Here is a 22779-nt window from a genome sequence, read left to right as displayed (position 1 = left end):
TACATTTTCTCATTTTCCATTTCTCTGAAAACCCACATCTATCTATCTTATCTCTAACCCTTGAGGTCTTATTTTCTTACCATGAATTCTGACACATTACAATTCATTTCAGTCCAAGGAAAACTTCATTCCACCTCTAGTCCATTTATTTATTTGTCAATCTGATAAAAAACAAAATTCACGCTCCCACACTCAATTCGTTCTCACTCTTACTCCCACGCCCGCTTTATGTGACTTAGGTTAAAACACATACCCTCATGAGGCTACACACAAATGTAGCAGTTATAAGGAGCATTTGGAGGCCAAAAATTAAGCTCTATTCAATTAGGTACTTCTTGTTCTTGTTTCAAGCAACTTGTTCTTGCTAAAACTTAAAACCTTGGCATAGGTGAGGTACCTATGAGAGCCACTCTAATACTTAAGTCAACAAACTAGAATTTAAGAAGAAATTAGTAAAATTTGATTTTGAGTATATGGTGACACCAAAGACTTAATAATGCTAAGAGTTTGCAATTCAATGAATCTATGTTTTGTTGTATAAAATTAGAGTCAAATTAAAATTGGTGGAATTGAAAAAGAGTTTGGTTTAAAATTACAGAAAACTATACTAAAATTTTCTCCAATTTCACCTATTTTAATTTCAATTTTAAAGTTTCAATTCCGTACAACCGAACATAGCCAAAAAGTTTTTCTCTTTTCATATATATATATATATATTTGAAAAGTGCTACTCGCTTCGAAAGTGAACCTATGACTTAGAGGGTTGTTCCATGCCAACTTTATTTAACCCTCTATTGATGTATTAGAATAGACTTTTGAGGTATTTTGAATAATATTTCTTTGCTTTTGACTTGTTCAGAAGAAGAGGTTCTTGTTATTCTTATTTTGTGTTTTTGGTGGATTTAGTAATTCAATCTTTCTTGTTCACTTATGTTATCTCCTATTTCTTCATTGTGTTAAGCGTCACATGAAAACGCATACTTTAACTAATTGCTAAGATGAATTTACACATCTAGGTGTTCCATGAGGCGCTCACTTGATTGACAGGATCACATGGAAAGCACAAAAATAATAAGAGGAAAGTGCAATTCTGTTCAAAAGGAGAGAGGAACGAATAGAGAATCCAACAAAACTTTTTATGTATTACGTAAACTTTAGCTCTAAATCGTACATGATAGATAAAGGGTTCAAGTCACAAACAGTGTATTTAAACAAAATGGACTATGATTTAATTATGAACACTACTATCTCAACCGAGACCTCAGGTGTCTCACATAGCAATGACGCCTACCATATCGGCTCTATTTTTATGTGAGACACCTCACCTTTGAATGTGATGATTTTATAATTTTACATTAATTAAATATCCCAGGCATCACAGCAACAATTCAACATTGGTTAGGTTCCTAGCGCCAAATTGAGGAGCTAGAGTACAAAAATGAAATTAATTATACCATCTACTTCCCTTAAAAATGACAAGCCCTTTTGTCTTCTTCACCTATTGATGGAGACAATTAGTAGTAACAAGTAACATTCTTGCTATTTTACATTTAAAGACAGAAAGTCTTGCTTGCTCTATTCAAGTGCAAGTGCTTTAAATTTCCTGTGAAGCTTTGATCTCTTCAAGAGGTGACACATGGATTAAACAATTCCAATTTGAAAAGCATTTATGGGGGACAATTGATGTCAAATGAAACAATGGGCAAAATCATGTCAATGTTTAATTGTATCACAGCCAGACAGTACTGATATATATAAGTATACGTATATACAAATAAATTCCAAAAAAGATTAATTATGTACTCCAATAATTTCAAATGTTTATATGATTACATGTATGTACATTAACATGTAATCATACAGATGCATGTGAACCAAGAGTCCAGAGCAGAGTAATAATCTCCTACCGTAGTATTTTTGAGCTCATTTAAATCATATATCAACAAACTTGTTGTATATTTTAATGCAATTTTAACATACAGAACAAATGTGTTGAAATATAATTTATGTGCGTTTTGAAATTACCAATAATGATGTTGAAAAGTAGATTTCAATACACTTTGCATATCTGTTGAAATCTAGAACAATTGTGTTAAAAATAAATTCTAAGTGTGTTGAAAAATTTACAGCACGCTACATATATATATATATATATATATATATATATATATATATGCACACACACATACGTATCTCTGAAAAAGGTTTATTGTATACTCGAATATTTTTAGCTTTTTCTTTTCTTTTCGTTACGATAAATTACACAATACTACTATATTTTGCCATGGACCTATGAAGGGCTCAGTGGGGGCAACTGTCCCCACTAAATTTTTATTTATTTACAAAATTACCTATAGATTTTGTGAAAAAGGTTAATGTACTCAAATATTTTTAGTTTTTTTCTTTTCTTTTTGTTACGGTAAATTACACAATGCTACTATATTTTGCCATGGTCACACATGGACCTATGAAGGACTCAGTGGGGGCAGTTGCCCACACTAAATATTTTTTTTATTATTTACAAAGTTACCTATAGATTTTGTGAAAAAAAGTTAATGTACTCTGAATATTTTTAACTTTTTCTTTTCTTTTCGTTACGGTAAATTACACAATGCTACTATATTTTGCCATGGTCAGGCATGGACCTATGAAGGGCTCTATTGGGGCAGCTGCCCCCACTTTTTATTTACAAAATTACTTATAGGTTTTGTGAAAATTAATCTTAAAAATATCCTTATTTTTTTGGTAAAATTTTTAAATATGCTCCCACTCAATTTTTAATGATACCACACCATACATTATTGTTGGTCAAAGTCGTGCCTACTCATACAAATCTTTGAGTTCGTCACTGGCCAAGGTTTTATATCGTGCGTGTGTATTTTTATTTATTTATTTATTTATTATCATTACAAAGGCACAAAGGCTAAGCCATCAGTGGCAGTACACAGGCAAAAGCCAAGCCAGAAAAGATATACAAATCTTGAAGCAATACAAGAAAAAAAAATGTTAAACATGCTCAAAATTTGTTGAGAAAGAGAGTCAAAGCTCTGCAATAAAAACCATAAAGGGAGAGGTGCAGGACAGGAGTGACCCAAATGCCTGTTCATCATTAAGGCAACAACTTCAAAAATACATCTACAAGGCGTCGCCAACTAGGGAAAGACCACCTAAAACCCGCACAAGATCAAATCGAGAAGAAAAGATCAGATCGTGTCGGGAACAAACAAAACCGACATAGATCAGAGATTTAACCGGAGAAAAAAAAAGAAGCAAATCCACGTATATTACCTTGAAACAAGTCAAACATAAACAGATCTAGACAAAACTGAGAAGATATACCCGAACAAAAGTAAAACACGGGTAGATCAAGGCAAACAAAAGAAAGAGCGGCGTGAAAACCACCCACATAACAAACTTATTGAAACACCCCAAATTTATTAAATCCGTGGGAAAGGAAAACGTCACCTCCCCCCCCCCCATGGAAGGGAGCTGGGAGAAAAAAGGTGAGTGTATATATGTGTGTATATATATATATAAAGAAAACAATACATTAACATGCAATTAATCATAAAAATACAAATTAACAATTGTTCATCATCATTCTTACCGTAGTTATATATGAATGGGTCGGCCTATCTGGACCAAATTATCAACTATACAAGATTGATGTCCCATAAGGCCAAGATTAATTATCAACAAGCCAAAAAAAAATTTAACTCCCTCCACCAAATATATATATATATATATATATATATATATATATATATATCACCTTTTGCTTTTCTAGTTTCAGAAAAACTGAAAATTTCAATATAATGAAATAAATTTTCCAGTTTCCAATATTGTGTGTAAATTAGTGAATTAGTACATGATAACTGAAAAAAGCTGTGAGTACTTTAATTTATACGATTCCGAGTCCCTGAGCACCAAGAAAGTTGGTCAGGCCATTAACACAGTCTCTGATCTTTGACTGTTCAATAACGAAATTGTACTCTCATTAACATTAAAATATGAAAATTGTTTACGATATAACCCCAGCAATATATTGTACTACACTGGTCCTAATCTAATTAATTGTCTTGTGGGAATAGGATTTTATAATTTTATTTTTTCATTTTTCAGAAGTTTTAAATACAGTATTTACTTGTATTGTCAAGTCGAGAATGTTTTCAAAATATTAAAAAAAAAAAGAAATTATTTATTTTTGAAAAACTTTTTCAATAATATAGATCAAAAGAATTTTTAGTTTTTATTTTAAAAATGAAACATAAATTTTAACCAACTAAATATGAATTGAGACACAATTATACTAGACAAAAGGAGTAGATTTCTTCACTATTATTACCTCTTTGGCTTCTTGATTCTTCTCAAGGAAGGTAATCCCATTTCGCACACAAACACACCACACACATAAGTTGTTACTTTATAGTATTAATTTGTTTTGTATGAATTAATGTACTACCCTAAAAGTCTGAGGCAGTGATGTAGGAAAATACCATTGAGTGAACTTGTGTTGGGAATAGGATTTCAAAATTTTGATCAAAAATTTAATTTTTTTATATATAAAAATATAAATTATTATTTTTTATTATCGTATCTTATCCGTATTCGTATCATGTTTATTTAAAATTTATCGTATTATCATATTCGTATTATGTCATATCTGTATTTCGTATTCGTACTTCCTAAATTATAAGTGATAGTTAATTGATGTCCAAAGATCCAAATTAGTTTCATTTTAATTTCATGGAGTAACATCTTCTCTCTCTTAATTTGTCATTGATCTAAGATATACACTCTGTAATTCTTTGAATATGTTCTCCAAAATCTGAAACCAAAACTTCTATCTTATACAAGCATGCATGCATGAATATATGTACATGCATACTTTAATGTTTAAGCATTATTGCGAGTTTGGAACAGTCAAGAAGGTGTTCATTTCAACATTCCATTTTCAAATCCGAACTGAAATCCTTCTCTTTCCGTTTTTTTTTTTTTTTTTTTTTTTTTTTTTTTTTTTTTTTTTTTTTTTTACAACATTCTCCAAAACTTCAAGATTTAAATTAATGGATTATCTCTCTTAATTACAAAATTATTTATGAAATTCCTAATAAAAAAATATTAAAAGATAACTAGTAGGTTTTGAGGTCTTTATGTTTGTCTCCTACTTAATTTTTCTTAGCTTGTAGCAAAGTGATAAGCTTGTGATTGCTACATAATTCACTGCAAGAAATTATTGGCCTTCCAACTTACATCAAATGGAGTACTAATCGAAATCACGTAATGCGAGAGAAGGAGTGAGAACCAATTCAAAAGTGAGAGGTGGTAGTAAAATTAAGTCATAAATAGTGAGAACGAGAGTAAGAGCGAAGCATAAGAACGGAAGTACGCTCGATGCATTCGAGCGACATTCATTAAAAAAAATTATATGACTTAGGTACTAATTATGGTGACCAAATTGATCAATGCACCAAAGCATGCTAATTCTAACTCTCTCCCCAACAGAGAAAAACTCCAAGATATCACGGGAAAGCAGTGCTTGTCACAATCTTGGCCTGGGGAAAGGATTTGTAAACCGATCCAATATAGAGTAAAAGAAAGGAACAGAAAAGAGGGGAAAAGAAAAATTGTCAGACACCTTTCTTTAACATGTAAAAACAAGGCTTTCTTTCATCCCTTTCACGTCCCAACTTTTCCATGTCATGGAATAAAAGGCTCCGGGCGAAACAAAATCCTCTCCGGTGCAACAGTGTATTTGTTGTAATGGGTGAGTTTTTTGGAACATAAGTTAGAAAAAATCTGAATGCATGTTAAGAAAGTATTGAAATGTACGTTAAGAAAGTGTTGTGATCACGTTAGAAGAAAATTAAGATACACGTTAACAATATGTTGGGATGTAAGGACAACATTCTAACATTTTGGTAATACCCCAAAACTAATTGAGCATGTACTTAGAATACTAATGTAAATTACACATTATTAAAAAAGTGTTACAATACCATGTGGTTTTTTTTTTTATCCTTATAAACCGACACAATAAAATGGAGTCACTCTTTTTCAATGTATATAATACAAAATCATAAAAAACGACCAGTACTTTTATTATTTTTTAATTAAAATATTATAGAGTCAGCTTGATTTAGTTTTGTAGGAATAGTAATTTATTTTTGGATTCTGTTTTAGAGAATTGAAACATAGAGAATCGCGGCTCTTTTCAAATGTGAGGTGAGTGGTTTTGCTTACCTACCATAAAAAATAAAAAATAAAAATTAGAAAAAACGGATGGACATTTGAAGATTTATTTTGTTATTATTTTTCAAATCCGTGGTAAAATATAAATTTGATTTCAGAAAGCAATCTTTTGTCAATTAAAAAAATCCTTTTTTATTTTAAAAGTTATTTTCAAATAATTAAACCAAATGAGCCAATAATATATAATATGACCTTACTGATCAATATTAAAATTTGTTGAATACAATAAATGAGAGATTTAACATTGATTTAGTGACGAAAAATTAAAAACATTATTAATTAAAGAAGGTTAGTGCTTTGTTACACATCTAGAATTTTTGAATTGCGTGCAGCACGTTAGTCAATCATTCTCTCCTTAACTCCCAGCTCTCTCAGCGCTCACCTCTCAACTTATTGTCTTACAAATTAGATTCCTACACTATTTATAGGCATCTCTCTAGCGAACAATCGTTATGATGCATTTCAATTAAGTTGAAATTGATCCTGAAATTATCTCTTCAAATATCTATCATTCTACATCATTATCTAATCCTCTCGAATTCTTCAATACTCTCTACATTATTCTAAAAAAACTCTCAAACAAAATCTCTCCCTCTTAGAATATCTACAATTTTACATCATTCTTTACTCCTCTCTCGAATTCTTCAATACTCTGCATTACTCTAAAAAACTCTCAAACATAATCTCTATCTCTTAGAATATCTACAATTTTACATCATTCTCTACTCCTCTCAAATCCTTCAATACTTTTAAGATTACTCTAAAAGACTCTCAAACAGAATCTCTACACTTGTCATCTAGGTTCCTACTCAATCATCGCGTGTCGCCTATGTGACGCAACCAACCACCTCAAGCAGGTGTGACACTATTCTCATTAAGACACCCATTATTACACTAAAAGAACACTAACTTTTACACTGTAATGGCATCATTAAAAGAACATTTGATCAGTTTAATAGCATGACATAGAGTTGGTGAAGTTTGAAACTTTGAATATATAGGCCAGTCTGTTAAAAAGTATAGTTTTGAGAATAAGAGCTCCAAGTAATTTATTGTATAATTTGTCATGTGCATGGAGTTTAAGTTGGTAATGAAATTGATCGTAAAGATTATTTAGGCAGTTACTCATGTTTCACGAGTTGTAGTGGTGAGTTAGCCATGATTGCACAACGTGGGTGGGGGGCTTTTAATGATGCTAGCTAGCTAGTTTCTTTAGCCAGCAGAGAGCCTTGAAAGGGACTTACAATCATAAAGAGAAGAGATTGAATAGCTAGGCAACTAATTGGTACTTTGACTGTGATATATCTAAGCTCAGTAGATAGAGACATTTGATCAATCACGTAAAGAAGGGTCTTCCCTTTTTCCCTTTGAGATGGTTCCTCTGTTTTGTGTTCTGCTTGCTGTAATGCATTGAACGGAATCGGAGAGTGTTGAAATTCGTTCGATACAATACAACATGTCTCACACAACACAACAGAGAATCCCACTTATTCTCTTTTTCTTCTAGTGACGAGAAGTATGGGTGGCCACGGATTGAGGTCTTTCCTAAATATTCCATATTATTTGCTTTTTAATCATAATTCAATATATAAAATTTTAATTTATCATCATTAATTCATATATTTAAATGATCATTAATTAATACATTTTTAGAGTTCTTTAAATAATCATCTACTAATTAAATTAACTTATTTGAATATATATATATATATATATATATATATATATATATATAAATCTTACAGATCCGATTGGATTTTTAACAGCTCAATCCGCGAACTACGAATCCGATTTTTTTTTAATCCGTCACCGATCTGTGGTTGTAACAATTCGATCCGATCTTACAAATAAGATCAAATCGAATCGAATCAAATTTACTAATTTACAGACTATTTACCCACCCCTAACGAGAGGCCCTCAATTGTAATGCTGTTCACAGTTGGTAACACACTTCATTTAAAGAGCAAATAGCTTAAAATTGTGCCAATTACAATTGTGGGTGAGAATTGTGGTTGAGAAGTGACAGCTCTCCACAAAATTTCATAATTTCAGGGTGCACCCTTGTATGTCCTAAACAATGTCATTTCATGTCTATCAATGACATTTCATAAAGTGGCACATGGGGAATGGCCATAGTGAAGATAGGATTCTCTCTGTCACACACCGCCCCCGCGCGCGCGCACACAACACACAAATAGAAATGAAGCAAAATCTTTAGGCCAAATGATCTGGGCCTACCTGCAAGCTACTGCTATTGAAAACGACTGATGCTAGCTTTTTTGAGGCCACCACCCCACCAACTCTTTCATGGACCATACAACTGATGACTCCACAACCATCCAGTGAATGGTTTCATGGGCCTGTTTTATGGACTACAACTCAGGGGTTGGGTCATGAACATGAATTTCATACAAGGGTACTCGACTGTTGCGCTGTCCGTCACTCTTGTAGAAATTTTTTTAGATTGTTTGGAATTTGGTCCCAGTCAATTAATATTGAACACGTAAACAAAAAAATACAAAAAATTTACACATCTTTGACACACTACTCGCATGTACAATGGTAAATGAATGAGGACCAATAATCCCGAGATCATGTAATAATTTTTTCACTCACGTGGTACTCTTGATCGAACCATTAAGATGCTTGTTCACGTGATGGATGAACACACTCCATTTAGGTTTTTTCTTGGACACATATACCTGATTGCTGTTACTATAGCTCTCAGCAAACTTCCAGCATTAGAGTCAAAGATCCATACAACCACATGTATGTGAGGTCAACTTCTAACTTTTTGCCATCAAACTCTCTCTATTTGACCAAGAAGAATATATACTCTGACCCTTCAGATGATGAATTTTTGGGAGAAAATGATTATTTGAATCAATGTGAGTACTGACTATCATGTTTAATTTCTTAAAAAATTATTTTATTGTGCCATAAATGTGGAAGCATAAATATTAAATGAAGGATTAGATAGTCTTTTGAAAAACACAATTTTGAAATTCAAAACGATAGAATTTAACTAAAAAGGAGATGTAAGGAGTTAGCACAACTAAGCTAGTATTGATCCTTGGTTCATTTCCTATAAGAAATGAGTTTTGTGGATCAAACGAGCTCATTGAAACTATACTGAAAATCTTGTCAACATGCCCTTTGAACATTTGGACAATTCAAACTGGTCATATAGGCTTCGGCCTACCAAGCACGATCACTTTTAATAGGTGTGCTGCGGTATTGGATATATGTAGAATACAATCGGAACTTTTGTCCAACACAAATAGATATACTGAAATTTGATTTTTTTCCTGGTTAGAGATGGCTAGCTAGGGATACGAAATAAATACGGTAAGACTCGTTTCAAACACTTTCAATACACAAGGTATAGTTTTGAAATTATTATTATTATTTTTTTCCTACGGAATGGAAGTCCGATGCAATTTAAATATATTAAGAGTTAGTTTAAAATATAATAGAAAATTTTAGAAAATAAAAACAGCAAACTTTAAACTTCAAATTAGCAATCTCAATCGGAATATGGTAAATAAAATGAATAAAAATTATGTCACAGTCCAACTCCAACTCCTCACTTTTAAATATATTGTTTGCATGTAGGTCCTCCCAAAAATAATATTGTTTTTTTTTTTGGAAAAAAATATTGTTTGCATGTAGGTCCTCCCAGTGGATCACATGTGTAGGGAAAAGTAGAACCAAAATGGTTTCAGAAGTAGCAGTTAATTGACACTTCAGTTTTTGTACTCTTTAACACTCTGGGTTTTAACTTTGGACCACTTTGAATTTGGTCAACAACTTTACGTAGAATGGTCCAATGTATAGGCATTCTTTTACCTGAAGTGTATTGAAGCCTAGCATGACTAGCTCCTTTATTTTATTTATCAAATTTCATTTTCCCTCAAACCAAACAGCCCGTGACTCTCTACTCTAGTCAATCCCTTGTCCAAAGAATAATACTATTTGTAAACCAATTTTAAAATTTTTACTGTCCTTCCAATTAAAAGTGGGAGAATTTTAAAGTGCAGTAGAAAATAATTTATTTATTTATTATCCAATGGATCATATTCTTCATTTCTTTCCACTATATATTTTTTTCTAAGAGTGACGCTACACATTTCGAAAGAATTTCTTTAACATTCAAGTATCATATATATATTTTTTCTTCGTAGGGGGCATGAGAGCCCCTAAACTTTTTTGCTCGGGTTAGATAAATCGGATGAATTATTTCTTTCTATTCCTTGGGTTATCCCCTCAAATTTTATCAAAATTATGAAATTGGGTTAGATAAATAGGCTGAAATTAGGTTAATCTTGGGTTAGTTTTAATTAGGCATAAAAATATTCAAAAACTTAATTACATATAGAAAAATTATAAACAAATTCTTAAGGAATTTAACGAATGATTATAAGTATCAATATGTTTGAAATTCTAAATATCTAAAAATCATTTTAGAATTCAACAACCTAGCCCAGTCCTAACTATTTGGGTTGAATTATTTAGACCAAGCCCAAATATTAAGATGTTTACCCAAGCCCATGAAAAAATCAAGTTGGACTATTGAATCTGGGTTGGCCCGTTCAAGTTGCATTTTTAATGTCAGGCAACAACCTTGGCCCACATCAGTCCATTCAATCCTTTCTTCTTCCCTCTTCCAACATAGGTAGGAGATAAAATTTTGAATTTAAATGGAATAAAATAAGGTGGTGGTTGATAAAATAAAAAATAAAAACTGAAAATTTAAGAGTTGAAATTTAATTGCTAATTATAAAATAAATTTTTATTTGATACTTATAAAAAAAAATTAAGTGTTCAGTAATAAGGAAATCAATGAGAGAACTAAAGTATATATGCCTCTAAATATCTTAAATGACAACAACTTGGTGTAACGAGACGAGTAAAAGATTTTCTAATGGGATATTTTTCATATATTTATGTTAAAAATATTACGTTGAACCGCCATTAAAGCACCAATAAACATTCTTAAGTCCATCGCTACTAATTGCCATTGTTGACCTTTCCAGAGTTGACACAGGCTAGTGTTTATTAACCAATCATAATTTCATTATTAATTATAAACTGATTAACACGTGGTGATAAATTATGTATTGGACTGAGGATCTAGAGTTGAGATTTGAACAAGTTGATGTAGATACTCATGTCAAGATAGAGCCTATATAGTTAGAACTTAGAGAGGGGAGAGAAAGTAATGAGCATGTGTGTACGAAGTTCCTATATATATATATATATATATATATGAATAGGCACAGACTTAACATGGACCACTGAGGTATATTTTGTCACTGTGTATGAAGTTTGAAGCAAAAGGAGAATGAATATTAACCAACTCAGCTCATAACTTTTTATTTTTATTTTTTTTATATTTTATAAAGTAAAACTCAGTTTGTAACTTGTTTGAGCTTTTGCTATTTGTATTCTCAGTGAGATTTATTTTTCTTCCGCTTCATTAAAAAGGATATATATATATATATACGCTTCATTAAAAAGGATATATATATATATATATATATATATATATATATATATATATTATTAACATCAGGAACTCTCCTAGGCAGGGTCCTTTCGGGACCCACCCTTGGTTACAAACCTAGAGGTGTAGAACCTCGCCCCAAGGACCGGGTGAGTCGGAGAAATTGGAGGCGATGTAGGAATCAAACACTGGCTGATTGGATGGCAGTCCTGAGCCCCTACCATCACTGCCAAGCCCCCGGGGACAAATATCAAGTATAAACCTGAAGTCAAGTTATATCTTGTTTCCCTTATAAACCGTATTTGACCAAACTCAAATCTAAATTACAGTCAGATTGAACCTGATCCAGAAAGTTTCAACTTGATCCAAATTCAGCCGCTCCAACCCAAATTTGGTCCTACTTTGCTTAGTTCTGTTGGGTTACAGCTCTAGTGACAACCAACCCAGCCTAGTGTTGAAAAAGAAAAAATAATAAAGCCCGGATTTGGTTTCATGTTGGAATTATTTTGTTTGGCCCAGCTCAGTTTTAAATCCAGCCCATCCCAAAATCCAGACATTTTATTAACTTCAGCCCTGTTTGGATATAGTTGCAAGCCCAGACAAATTTCAGAACGAGATCATAGTAGAATCTGTGAGGCCTGGTATAACGGTGGACTAGAGCCCAAAAAAAAAAAAAAAACAAAAACACACACACACAAAAATTAATTTCAATCGTATTGTCCCACTTCACTCTTTGGAACAACTTTTAGAGGCTTCTTTGTTGGGATATAACTACTAAAGGTATGAAGGATAGGGATTCCTTATTTTATTTTTATTTTTATTTTTTATTTTTTATTTTATTTTGATATTTAATAATTTTTAGTAATTAGATTTCTTAACTTCTGAATAACGTCCTAGCTACTCTGATTCAAGACATTTTTGTGCTAAATTTGTCAATGATACATTTGGACTCGACCACAAATTTAATAATAAATAATAAAAAAGATAACAAAAAAAAAAAAAATTGTGGAAGATTGAAAGACTATCATAACAAAAAAATTGTGCATAATGACAAAGTCACAACCATCACGTTGCATCTTTCACTTCTTTATTGCTCAACCAATAAAGTTTGTACTGAAATAATTACTCTCAGACCAACCCACAATTGCCCATCCATCTTAAGAGGACTGTGCATCTGAGAAAGTCATGTATACATATTGAGGATGCCAAAGACGGCTTGGGCCGAATCTAACCCGCGTAATGAAGTCTGGGCTTGGTACTTGACCTGGGCCCAAACTTAGCGTCCATAAAGTAGACCTGGTGTAAGAGGTTACTGTTGAAGGCCCCCAAAGAAGAATCAGGCCCATAACTGTATAACCTCTAGGATGGGGCCAACGGCGGAGCTTAGTTAAGAATTCTCTAGAATAATGCAAATTGTCTATAAATAGAAGGGAAAAAGAAGAAATGAGGGATTGAAAATTTTGAAGTGTAATAGAACTCTGTCAATTTAGATAGAGAAAATTATTGCATCTTCAATAGCACCGTCTGTGGGAACGAAGAAGATTAATGAGTGTTCGATTCAGCTTGATTCGATCTAGAGTAGTTCGTTAGGAAGAAGCTTGATCGCTGAAGGCAGAATCGTGATCGCTGAAATCGCAATCTGTTTTGCCGAGTCTCAATTCCATTTGATTTGGAAAGATTGATAGTTCGATCTACACAGCTCTGGTTTGTACTTGTTCCGGTGAGTTGTGTGGTTGAGATCGGTAGAGATTACTGAGTTTGTTGAACTTGCCGTCGGAGCAACTTAGTTCCGGTCAATTGTAGTTAGAATTAAGCTAAGCTTGAGTCTCGATCTAGTGCACTCGCATTAGCGAAACTTAAATCTAATCAATAATTTGCAGTAAATGACTTTGCTTCGATTCGGTATGATGATTGGAGGAGAAAGCTCAAATCTACTGGAGAATGGCCAGCAGTCAAAGCTCGATGAGTTGATGAATGTGATTGATGCTCTAAGAAAAGAAAACGCCGAACTGCAAGCTGGAATGGAGCGTCGTGAGGCTCTTGCAGTTCCGAGGCCATCTCCGATAGTTGAAGGAATTGTGCCGTCCAATGCTACTCATCATGACGATCTGGAAGGGGAGCATCGCGTGGATCTTCATCGCGACGAAATGATGCAGGGTGATCCACTTCCTAACCTCCAGCAAATGGAGGATAGGGAAGGATCTATCCACCAGGATCCGCATCGTAAGCAAATCATGCGAGAAAAAGTCGTAGCGTTTGATCCAAATCAGGGAAGATTGCGGCGTGATGAAGCAATGGAAGTCGGTCAGCACGGAACCTCGTCACCATGGCAGAGAGGATTCATAGAGGAGAGATCGCTCAATCCGCCTTACCGTCCCTCAATGACGACTTATGATTGTAGGAATTTCGATGGTAGATCAGCAGATCCGAGGATTCTGTCACGGTTTTCAAGGGAGAATGAGGCGCTTCGTTCATCTGGTAGAACAGTTGCCTCTCCATTCACTAACGAGATCTTGAACGCTCTGAATCCGAGGAAGTTCTCTATGCCTGTGTTCATTCTGTTTGATGGAACAACCGATCCGATCGATCACATCTACCATATTCAGTTGAAAATGGCTTTGAATACGAATAACGATTCATTGATGTGCAAGTGCTTCCCCACAAGCTTGGCTGGTCCAGCCCTCAACTGGTTCAAGAACCTGGCTCAAGGATCAATTACCAGCTTTCAGGACTTGTGTGATAAGTTCATAAGTCAGTATTATGGAAATAAACGCTCGGCAAAAGATGTATCGAGTTTGTTTACAATGAAGCAGCATGAGGATGAACGGCTCCAGGCCTTTCTCACTAGGTTTAACCTTGTTAAGAGTATGGTTATGGAGTGTCATCCATCAACAGCAGTTCAAGCGTTCAAGCTAGCAATGACTCGAGGGACTCCGTTCCATACAAGTCTCGTGGTGAGCACACCAAAGACGATGGATCAGCTGAACGAAAGAGCTAATGGCTTTGTGCGTCTGGAAGAGGAAGAAGCAGCTAATGTTAGGAAGACATCTATCATCTCCACAGAGGAGAAGTCCAAAGCCAAGATACGGCAGAAGCAAGCTCCGCCGCAGCGTCAGACTTCCTGGAAGGCAGAGAAGAGGCCTAGAGAGGATGACCTGATTACTCCACTCAAAGTTACGTTGGCGAGGCTTTACCAAGAAAACAAAGATAAGTTTCGTCCTCCCTTGCCAATCCGACAACCTCTCGGACAGAGGGATCAATCTAAACATTGTGCTTTTCATAGTGATTTTGGTCATCAGACTAATGAATACAGGAACCTGAGGAGGCAAGTGGAGATGCTGATCGCCAGGGGAGAGTTTACAAGGTATGTTTAAGGTCCTGTATAAGAGCAAAATCGTCCATCTGAGCAAGTTAAGAGAAACCAAAAACCGAACCACCACAACGCTCAGCCCGTTCGGATTATAAATGCAATCTATGGCCGGCCTGAGCAGACCGCTGAATCTGAGGAATTGCTCCAAACACGCAAATGAAGAGACGAATAGGCAGTGTCAACACTCTACACCAACAGAGTTCGGCCATGCAGATAAGGTTTGATAAAACAGACCTGATGCGAGTTCAGATTCCGCATGAAGACCCCTTGGTTATTAGTTTGACGGTGGCAGAATGCTTAGTACGAAGAGTACTCATCGATCCGGGGAGCAGTGCGAATATCATGCCTAGAGTCATTTTTGATCAGCTTGAAATCAAGCCAGAAGAACTTAAGTCTATCAGAAATTCGTTGTTGGGGTTTGATGGCAAATGAGTCGAACCGATCGGCACAGTTGAATTGATGGTCCGAGTAGCTGAGAGGGACCTAGTCGAAAGTTTTATGGTGGTGGAGATCCATCCCTCCTACAATTTACTAATGGGAAGAGGATGGATTCATAGGGTACAGGGAGTTCCCTTGACCCTACACCAAGTGATGAAATACCTCAGTCCGGACGGGAACAAGGTGATTGACATCCATGGGGATCAGGTTGCAGCAAAAGAATGTTACTCAGTGACTTTGAAAGCCGCAGGGAAGGGAAAAGCTCCCATTCGAACTGTTGATGCACAATAGCAATTACAAGCACCTTCCCTTAGCACGAACGGGGAGGGGGAGCCTTCGATGCTAATCGAGGAGCCTCTGGTTGAAGTTCAAATTGATCATTTGAGGCCAGACCGAACCACAAAAGTAGGATTGCGGCTTACCGAGGAGGAAAAACGTCAATTAATTGATTTCCTTTCCCAAAATGCAGATGTGTTCGCTTGGAGCCATTCGGACATGCCGGGGATTGATCCTGCTGTCTCTTGTCATTCCCTCAACTTTGATCTGAGTGTCAAACCAGTGAGGCAGAAGTAGAGAAGGTTTGCCCCGGAACGCAACCAGTTCATTGCTGATGAGGTTAATCAATTGTTAGAAGTTGGATTCATTAGAGAGGTACAATACCCGAGCTGGCTGTCGAACGTGGTTGTAATGCAGAAGAAGAACGGAAAATGGAGAGTTTGTATTGACTTCACCAATTTGAATAAGGCTTGCCCGAAGGACAGCTTTCCACTTCCAAAGATTGATCAAATGGTGGACGCTACAACAGGGTATGAATGGTTAACCTTTCTTGATGCCTATTCAGGCTACAATCAAATCCCAATGGATCCGAACAATGGGAAAAAGACCTCTTTTGTCACCGAACGAGGGACCTATTGCTACAAGGTCATGTCGTTCGGATTAAAAAATAGTGGAGCTACTTACCAAAGATTGGTTAGCAAGATTTTTAAGGATCAGATGGGTAGGACGGTAGAGGCCTACATCAACGATATAGTGATAAAGAGCAAACAGAAGGATCATCATTTGAAGCATTTGCAAGAAGTGTTCGGTGTACTAAGAAGGTATGGAATGAGGTTAAATTCAATAAAGTGCTCGTTCAGCGTGGGATCAGGACAATTCCTTGGCCACGTGGTCAACAACAGAGGAATTGAGGTCAGCCCAGCCCAAGCAGAAGCTTTACTAAAAAATGCAGAACCAAGCACCATCCGAGAAGTCCAAGCTCTTAGCGGGTGCATAATGGCACTAAGTCGATTCATCTCCAAGCTATCAGATCGGTGTAAGCCCTTCTTTGATACAATCAGAAGTCACGGTAAGTAGTCCTAGGGGGATGAACAGAGGCAAGCACTGACTAATCTAAAGGAATATATGCGGAACCCACCAGTCTTGAATGCACCAAAACCAAGTGAAAAACTTTTCTTGTACGTTGGAGTTTCTAGCGTTGCAACCAGCGGTGTTTTGATCCGATGTGCTGAGGGTAAGTAGTTCCCAGTTTTATATGTAAGCAAAACGTTTGCCAAACCAGACAGAAGGTATTCAAAAGCCGAACGAGTAATCTTGTCCTTGGTGAATACAAAAAGGAAGCTCAGGCATTACTTCGAATCCCATCCTATAGTCGTTTTGACCACATTTCCCATAAGGGTGATCCTGTATAAGCCCGATCTATCCGGACGAATGACGAAGTGGGCGATAGAGCTGAGCTCTTTTGACATAACGTATGAAGCTCAAACGGCCATTAAAGGGCAGGCGGTGGCTGATTTCTTACTAGAGTGTGATGTGGAAGAGCCAAATGAATGTTTGGAAGAATCCTCATAGAAGCTCTTCGTTGACGGCTCCTCAAATCAGATGGGGGCAGGAATCGGGGTCAAGTTACAAACACCAGAGGGCACTACACTGAGCCAAGCGATCAAGCTTGAGTTCAGAGTAACCAATAATGAAGCGGAGTATGAACCGCTATTGACTGGGTTAAGGTTGGCCAAGAAGCTAAAAGTTAAGAGCTTAGTTGCCTTTAGTGACTCACAGTTAATTATTCGACAAGTGACTGGAGAATATGAAACCAAAGATGAAACAATGGAAGTATATCGTTCAGCCGTTATGCGTAAGGCCAACAACTTTGATCAGATCAGATTCATTCAATTGCCGAGGGAGCGAAATGAAGATGCCAATTGGTTGGCCTGTAATGCGTCCAGTTCAGGTGAGACATTGACAAGGGTGATTCCGATTGGTATACTATGCTAGCCATCCATCTTCGAGGAATCGTCAAACTCGGATCCGTAGTAAGTGAATGTCATATCGTATGAGCCAAGTTGGATAGATCCGATTATGGCATATATATGAGTTGGCGTTTTGCCCGAATAGAGGGACGAAACACGAAAGATCAGATCGAGTGCAGCAAAATATACCATAGTACACAATCAATTGTACCGGAGGTCTTACTTAGGACCTACTTAAAGTGTGTAACCCTTATAGAGGCTCAGTAGATATTACGGACCATTCATGAAGGGGTTTGTAGTAATCATTTAGGAGGGAGATCCCTAGCACACAAAGCCATGACACAGGGGTATTTTTAGCGGAACATGTTAAGAGACGCGGAGGAATTTTTGAGAAGGTGCGATAAATGCCAACGATTCGGACCTCTGATCCACCAACCATCGGAAGATTTGCACGTAATGGCCAAACCATGGCCTTTCGCGTAATGGGGGATGGATGTGGTTGGCCCGTTACCTATCGCCAGATCACAAAATAAGTACGTTCTGCTTGCAACAGACTACTTTACCAAGTGGGTGGAGGCAGAACCTTATCCTAGTGTGACTCAGACTCACGTGAGACGTTTCATTTGGAGTAATATTATTTGTCAGTTTGATGTGCCGAGGTCAATCGTCATGGATAATGGGACTAACCTCGATAGTAAGTAGGTGAGGGAGTTGCTAGAAGAATTTGGAATCAATCAAAAGTTAGCAGTGTTTAGCCATCCACAGGCGAATGGTTAGGCTGAGATCACAAACATAATGATCTTTGCTTGCATAAAGAAGAAGCTTGAAGATGAAAAAGGGAAATGGTTGGATGAACTCCCGAACATTCTATGGGCCTATAGAACGACTCCAAGGCGACCGACCGGAGAAAGCCCGTTCGCAATGGCATATGGTACTGAGGCAGAAATACCAGTGTAGCATCAAGTTCCCATTGTTCGGAGCTTAGCATGGAATCAGGAGTAAAATGATCATATACTGAGGTTCAACCTTAATTTGCTTGAGGAAAGGAGGAATGCTGTAGTAGTAAGGCTTGCGTCATATCAGCAAACACTTATGAATAGCCATAACAGAAAGGTGAGGCATAGGGACTTTGCACTTGGTGATCTGGTTCTGAAAAGAAAGGTCGAAATTATCAAGAAAATGATGTCACCTTGGGAAGGACCATATAGAATTGCGGAAGTTATAGGAAATGGGGCATATGTGTTAGAAACCATGGCTGGAAGGTTAGTAAACAAGCCTTGGAACGCCACATCTTTGAAAAGGTATTATCAATAAAAATTAAGTTTTAGTTTGAGTAATGTTTACTTTAAGGTGTATAGTTGCAAATTGACAAAGCCCTAAGAGGTTAATAGAAATATTGCCTTTCTGAACAAAGGCACTTAAGCAAAGTAAGTGGTAACTGGCACTACGAGTCGAACGCCAAATACTTGCCAAAAAGCAAGAAGCCAAGTGGCAAGTGGCATTCTAGCCGAGCGCCAGACACTTAAGTAAGTGGCAACTGGCACTACGAGCCGTACGCCAAATACTTACCAAAAAGCAAGAAGCCAAGTGGCAAGTGGCATTTTAGCTGAGCGCCAGGCACTTAAGTAAGTGGCAACTGGCACTACGAGCCGAACGCCAAATACTTGCCAAAAAGCAAGAACCCAAGTGGCAAGTGGCATTCTAGCAGAGCGCTAGACACTTAAGTAAGTGGCAATTGGCACTATGAGCCGAACGCCAAATACTTGCTAAAAAGCAAGAAGCCAAGTGGCATTCTAGCCGAGCGCCAGACACTTGAGCAAAGTAAGTGGCAACTGGCACTACGAGCTGAACGCCAAATACTTGCCAAAAAGCAAGAAGGTAAGTGAAAAGTGGCATTTTAGCCGAGCGCCAGGCATTTAAGCAAAGTAAGTGGCAACTGGCACTATGAGCAGAATGCCAAACACTTGCCAAAAAGCAAGAAGCCAAGTGGCAAGTGGCATTCTAGCTGAGCGCTAGGCACTTAAGCAAAGTAAGTGGCAACTGGCACTACGAGCCGAACGCTAACTACTTGCCAAATAATAATAAATAAAAGACAAAATAAGTGGCATTTCATTCATATATTCAACAACAGTTATTGCCAAATGATGCAAAGCTTGAGATTAGGTGTAACAGAAATCATCATTTTCATTCATATTATAAGTTTGAGGATTACAAGGAAGATTACAAAAAAAAAGAGATAAATATAATCAAGCTCTATTCGTCTCCTCGTTAGCCTGCTCAGCCTCAGCAGTCCCCTTACGGTTGTTGGCATTTTTTCCCCCATTATTGGCTGCAACATTACTGTGAGGGGGGGAGTCCAGCTGGATCACTGCTTCATTTTGCAGGGTTTTGCCCTCAGCAGCAGATGCAGATGGAACCACGATGGAGAGAGGAGGAGCGTCCAAAGGTGGAGGAGGAGGAGTAGGAATAACTCCAGACGAGGCAATCTCTTGGTATTCATTGAAGATGTGCTCAGCCGAAGTGGAGTCCAGGTCTGCATAAACCCCCGAAGGGTCAATCTCAAGCTCCTTGTCAACGTCGTCTGGGCCAGTGCCAAAAATGGTCTGACCTTCAGTAGGAAGACGATCGTTGAACCCTCACGGTATCCCTCAGCATACCTGAGGGCCCCGATGCAGGAAAAATGAGCATGCAGAGCCATCATCTCGTCATTAACCTTGCCAATGACATTGAGCAAGGCATTGCGCTCATCCAGAGCTCTCTTCTCAAAAGCCAGGTGCTCTGATTGTTCGTTATGGAGCAGGCGCTGAAGGTTGTCCCGTTCGGCATTGAGCGCTTCACGCTCAATGTGCCAGACACTCTTCTCAAGTTGAAGGGCGTTCTTTTCATCCTGAAGGGAGTCTTTTTCCTTCTTTAGGTTGTCCCTTTCATTCTCAACCTTGTTCAGCTGCACCATTAGTTCAGCATTCTTGGTGCCCAAGATATTGTTTTCTTTGGTAGCTGAGTCAAGGCTGCTGGCGAACTTGCGTGCCTTAGCATTGCCAGCTTCAACCTGCTTTTGCATGGCCATCATGCCAAACAAAGTCTGCAAAGCAATTCATGAGCATTAATTAAGCAAGGCAGAACGTGTATCCAGAGAAGTTATATAAAGTAAGGATATTTTTAAAGAGTAACATAGAGAAGAGTAGAGAGTTACCTCCATGGCAGATATGGGGAAGCAGTTGAACACCTCATTTTGACTCAAAGATTTGGCCACTTCAACATCCTTGGGTGACCGCATATGGTTATAATAAGCTATAACGGTGGGGTCATCCTTAAACACGGTGTCGCTCGGTAGAACGACTGACCCGTCTACTCGGGTGAGCCGAGGGATCAATGGAGCCACCCTGGATGAAGATGGGGTGGCAATGCCAGTTCTAGATGGAGCAGGCGCTCGGGGAATAAGAGCTCTAGGAGCAGGAGCTCTGCCTTAAGGAGGAGCAGGCATGTGTTAGCTCAGAGGTTCGCATCCTCCTTGAAAGAGGGGCATCATCGAGACTGTCCTCACTCTGAGGCCTCTTCCCTCGTTCTCTGTTCTGAACGGAGATAGTGGGGGCAAAGGAGTTCCGAACTTGTGGTTCGGTGTTTGGGTTAGCGGCCGGATTGGTGGTAGCCAAACGGACAGGTGTCACGTTCGAAGTAGAGCTGGATGTAGTGGCAGACGGGGATGCTGAGGCTGAGGAAGAAGAGGCAGCTGCATGAGCAGTGACAACTATGGATGGATCCTTCCTCTTGCTAAAGGACGGAATCCGAAGCTGACTCATGGTTGTGCCGAGGAGTGAAATGTCACTTAGGTTCTCGGATGTTAAGAGCTCTGAATAGGAAGGGATGTCGTTCAGAATGTAATCCCTCAGGTAGTTGAACCTATCCCTGCAAATGTTGTAACTGAGCTCGTTATCTCGCGGGATACCCAAAGAGTTACAAAGAAATGAACAGAAGCAAGGTATGCAGGTCTCGCAGGGGAAATCTGTTTTATGGGTCTTGTATTTTTTATAAGAGGATACAGAGTATTCGCCGAAGGCGGTTGGGATCGGGAAGTCCTTGGCAGCTGGAGCGGACCAGGCTCCCTGAACGCCAATAATGCTCTTCTTCCACCCCTTCTCGGACTTAAGTTTGTCCGTACACATGGATTTCTTCTTTATGGGGTAAGATAGTAATAGACATCTTCTAACCTCATCTTGCTGACCTTATAATAGAGGAGAAGATCGATTAAGTCAAGATCTAAGCCTCTATCACGGTTCAGCAGCAGCAGAACAGATAAAACCCTAAAGAAATTGGGGTTGACTTGAAGAGGAGAAAGGTTAACCTATTGAACACGTAGCAAAAGAAAGGGTGAAGGGGGAATCTAATAATGTTGAGATGGTGATGGGAAAATAAGACTTCACCGGGAAGAAGGCGTGCACCAGTTCTGATATTTACACTCTTGGTGCACTCCCTAATTTGAATATCAGATGGGAGTTGGAGTTTTATGCGAAGGATGTCTAAATCTATAGGCATGGTGAGAATGATTACAATCTTGAGAGGGGTATAAAAAGACTTAAAGAAGAAGAATGAGTGAAACTAACCTTGAAAAGACAGAGAGTGGCAGAGGATGCTGCAAAGATATTGAGACGGAATAACCCTCTACAAGATTCGCCGGAGAAGATGAGATTTGACCGGAAAAGATACAGTTTGCCTTGAGAAAGTAGACTGAGTTGATTAATAGCAGGATGTGAGAGATGCGACAAGAAAGGTTTTGATCGTGGAAGAAGGGTATTTAAAGAGGAAGTGGTCCCATTTGCCGAGACGTCAGGAAGCTGAAGAGATTCGAATTTCAAAAAGGACATTAATTCCGAGGCCAACTGCTTGGTGCCCCATGCAATCGTCTTGAACTGTCAAATCATCATAAGCCGTCAAGTCATCATTGAGTCTCTAAATAATCATACCCTAAT

The sequence above is a fragment of the Cornus florida genome, unplaced genomic scaffold, assembly GCF_030987335.1.
Source record: "Cornus florida cultivar Cherokee Brave unplaced genomic scaffold, ASM3098733v1 CherokeeBrave_3.0.0_Hap2_Chr04, whole genome shotgun sequence".
NCBI classification, from domain to species: domain Eukaryota; kingdom Viridiplantae; phylum Streptophyta; class Magnoliopsida; order Cornales; family Cornaceae; genus Cornus; species Cornus florida.
Note: the sequence above shows the minus strand (reverse complement) of the source record.